The sequence below is a fragment of the Lactuca serriola genome, chromosome 9 (assembly GCF_051521515.1).
Source record: "Lactuca serriola cultivar US96UC23 chromosome 9, Lser_US96UC23_V15, whole genome shotgun sequence".
NCBI lineage: Eukaryota > Viridiplantae > Streptophyta > Magnoliopsida > Asterales > Asteraceae > Lactuca > Lactuca serriola.
Window position 1 is genome coordinate 217839446 of NC_136416.1, and position 4432 is coordinate 217843877.

Sequence of the window (4432 nt, forward strand, 5' to 3'; positions counted from 1 at the left end):
CAATGTCCCAAATGTCACCAGAAATACAGTCTTGCTTAGGATGCTTCCCATCACTTTCAAAGGAGCTGCTAAGGAGTGGTTAAAAGCACTCCCACCGAATACAATCACCACTTGGGCTCAAATGCGTGAGCAATTCCTGGACTAGTTCTGCCCGCCATCCAAGATAGCCAAACTCAAGAAGGCGATAGCCAACTTTGAGCAACAACCGGGGAAGTCACTATACGAAGCATGGGAGCGGTACAAGGGCTTACTCAGAAATTGCCCTCAACATGACCTAAATGTGCAGCAAGAGATGTCAATCTTTTATGATGGGGTCAATGTGATGACAAGACAACTCCTTGATTCTCAAGGACCGTTGACAAAGAAAAATCCAAGGGAGGTCAAGGAGCTAATTGAAGAATTCGCGAAACACTCCCGCGAATACCATAACCCGAGGCAAGACGGAAGTAAAGGCGGTGGAGGGGCCCAAACTGAAGAAATTGAAGCTGTCATGGCCATGCTAAATAACATGGATCGCCGGATAACACAAATGGACCAGTCGATACATGCCATAAGAGTAGGGTGCGAGCGATGCAGTGGTCCACACTTGACCAAGGACTGCAATATGGATGAGTTTGGGAACAGAAAAGCTCAAGTGTGCTACTCTAGTGGGGATAAGTTTGATGACGACTGGAGGAAACCGAAGAAGGAGTGGCTGCCATATGAAGAGTATAAAAAGCAAAAAGAAGAGAAGTATAGGCAGACAGGTCGAGGCTTTTACCAAAAGGAGCAGCCACCAATCGAGAAGAAACCCGACCTAGAGACCATTTTGATGAAGTTTATGGAGGCTTCGGAAAAGAGACATGATGACACGGACTCCGCTATCATGGAACAACAAACATTGATAAAGAACCAGCAAGCCTCCATCCATAACCTTGAAGTACAATTTGGTCAACTAGCCACTTTAGTTCATGAAAAATTGTCCCCGAAGAATCCCGAAGTAAAAGCCCAATCTCACGTAATGGCCATCGATACTGAAGAAGATACAATATCTGAGTTCCTGGAAGCGTTGGAAGAAGAACCGCAGCAGCCCAAGAAATCAAGGATCGAAGATGGAGAAAATGATGAACCAGGCTCGCCACGATGTGGCACGCCTCTGGCCACGACGTGGCGCAAGTCTGAGCAAAAATCTTTTGAGCCTATTCCAGATTATCATCCACCTATGCCATTTCCCACCCGTGCAACACTTAGTCAACTGGAGAAGGAACATTTAGAGTTTGTGAAGCATGTGAAATGGATTCCAATTAATACTCCCTTTGTTGAGTCCCTATCCAAAGCTTCCGAGAACCAGAAATTACTGCAAGACTTGATAGATACGCGAAGGCAATTAAAGAAACAGTCTACAGTGATTCTAAGTGAGCAAATTTCAAAAGTTGTGTTGGGAGAAACACCAGAAAAGATGGGGGATCCTGGACGCCTCACTCTTCCATGCGAGTTTGGGAATAAAATGAAGGTTAATGCTTTAGCCGATTCCGGGGCTAGCATTAATCTAATGCCTTTTTCATTTTATCAAAAATTGGAGATTCAGAAGATGAAGGCTACAAAAATGAAGATTCACATGGCGAATTCTTGGTCGGTCATTGCTTAACACTGATGTTCCGATAATTCTTGGTCGGCCATTGCTTAACACTGCTGGTGCCCTGGTTGATATCCGCGAGTCCAAGCTCACTTTAAGGGTTGGGGATGAACAAGAAGTCTTCGGGATAAGAAATGACTTTCAAGAAGATAAAGAAGAGGTGTTCACGATTAATGAGGGGAATGAACTAGAAGAGTTGGAAAAGCTTATGGAAGAAGAGATAAAGGCAGTTCATCAAGACAAGAGGACAAAACCAAGGGCATCTGTTCCGTATTTGATTGAAGTCATAGCTTACAAGAACCCGCCTTCTTGGGTGAGCAAAGAGGACGAGGAAATGACAAGTGATGAAGAGGAAGTCACTTCAAAAGTAACAAGGCCGGTGGTGAAAGAAGAGGGGAACGCTATGGAGTGCAAGGAACACACAAAGGGCACAAAACGCAAGCATGAAGAAGATGGAAAAGCTAAAAAGGAAAATTCAAAGAAGGCGTATAAAAGAAGGGTTCAAGCTTATAAACGGCGGTTCAAGGAACAAAAGATCCTGGTGGTAGACTCTTCCGAAGACGCAATGTAGAAGGCACGGAGTCCAGCTCAAGACTCCAAGAAAAAGAAGCGCTTCTCGAGAGGCAACCCGAGTTTGGTTTGCAATTTCTTTTTAAAATTTTCTTTTCTTTTCTTTATTTTTAATTAGGAAAGACATCAATTCATCATCTAAAAACTGGTAATAAGTAGAGAAATAGCTGTAGGGAACTTTAAATAATGAATGATATGTAAAAAAATTAGTTAATATGATGAATATTATTAAAATTTGGCATCTGACAGTTTCCACGACGTGGGCATAGCCAGCCACGTCGTGGGTTAAAATATAATATGCGATCTTAAGAAATTTAAGGTCCACGACGTGGGCATAGCCTGCCACGTCGTGGCCTTTAAAAATCAAGGGGGGACCAATTGCTTAAAACCCTTTGACCGAGAAACCCTTTATCCCCCACTTGGAGATTGCCGCACTCACGGGAACATCACAACCCTACAGCCAATTTCTTATTATACTTCCAAATTCCTTGCAAGATCTTGCTAATTACTCCATTTGGTATGTGTTTTACTCATTGTTTTACAATTATTTCTTCCAATTTCAAGTTTTCGTGATTAGGGTTTGAATGATTCACGAAATTGGTTGAATCTAGTGTCCGATTTTAGATTGCATGTTATTTAAAAGTCCATAGGAACAAACCCCAAGAACTATTTTTGTGGAAATCGCATGTAAACAGGACCGATTCAGTGTCTGGGTTCGACGTGACCCACGACGTGGCACAGCCTGGCCACGTCGTGACTTATGGCAGACCATTTTTATATGTTTTAATGTGTTATTTGTTTGCTGCTTTGCTTTGCTTTGCTTTTGTTTGCAGAAATGGGACCACGACGAGCTGTCCAGCAGGAAGAGGACCCGATAGATGTAGCAAGCATACATCCTCTATACCAGTTTCCTCAAAACATTCCCCGACCGTTGCTAACAACCTACGAGAATCGGCTTGGATGGTTATACAATAGGGAGTTTGTAATAGCCCCAATTATTGATTGGAGATGGCTTGGTAGAGTGGGAATGGTAGTGGATCTGGAACGTTATTGGTCGAAGACTTATGTTGGAGATCAATTTCCGTTCACTTGTCACGGGTGGAGGAATTTATTCGCCATTCAAGAACCCGTGTACCGGGAATTGTCGGTAGAATTTTTCTCTACCGTATGTTTTGAAGAGCGCACCCTTGATGTCACCTACAATAGGGCACTTGTGTTTCGTCTGGGGGTGTATATCGTGAGTGTAGTCTTCGGGAGTTTGCTTGGCGTATGGGGCTCTATACGAAAGTGGAGACGCAATCTCCGTTTTTTATTCCTTTCTTGCTTGGATGTGTGCGGGATTTTGCTCCGGGTACTTTGGATGTGCAGTTTTGGCGGGGCATTTCTAACCATGAGTACAACACTCGTGACTCGAGTGAGTCACAAATACGGAATCCTATTTTCCGTTTTTTGCACCGCCTTATCACGTTTTCAATCAATCACAAGCATCATGGTGATAAGGTCCCCATCCAGAATCCATTTTATTTATGGACACTTATTACCCCGGGGGTTTGTTGTGATTTGCCTTATATGTTGGCAAAGTTTATGGGGAAGAAAGCGGCCAATTCTAGGCCTGGGAGCCCGATTACTGGGGGACATTTGGTTACTCGCCTGGCTAGGTCATATCAAATTTTGACCCATGACTTTGTGAGGAATCTCACTCGATTCCCGGACACAGACTTGACCATTCAAGTCTTGGGTGTGATGCGAGCGGTGGTGAATATTGGGGTCGTTTTGTTATACCACCGATCGATGACGAACAGGAGGAAGTGCAGCCGGGACAGCAGCCACCAGCCAGGCCGAGGCGTCGGAATGTGCAGGCTAGAGGTGAGGTCGAACGAGAGCGTGCTGCTTCGCAGTATGTGCAGGGAGTGCCCACCGACCCTTTTCAGAGTCAGGTGGGAACGTATTTGGATAATCTACGAGGTCATGCTATTTACCATACCCAGCTTACTGAGGGTATTTATTCACATTTGGGTGTGACCCGACCACCTTCTATGCCACCACAGTATCCCTATTTTCCAACATGGGAGGAGCTATGGCGTCCGCAAGATGATGGAGCAGGGCCAAGTGGAGCACAAGATCAAGATGATGATTGATTTTATTTCTTTTGTTTTGTTTTTGAGTAGTTTTTTTATGTTAACTTTGGTGTGTGATGTAAAACTTTATTAAGACTATTATGTTACTTTATTTTTCTTTTGAGTTGAT

General features: G+C 43.9%; 1 non-coding gene across 1 annotated transcript; it reads right to left on the reverse strand.

Moving 5' to 3' along the window:
• Positions 1-169: 169 nt before the first annotated feature.
• Positions 170-276, reverse strand: LOC145077471 (small nucleolar RNA R71). The gene has a single exon (XR_013693214.1). It is a non-coding gene; the product is annotated as a small nucleolar RNA R71 (small nucleolar RNA).
• Between the last annotated feature and the right edge of the window lie 4156 nt (positions 277-4432).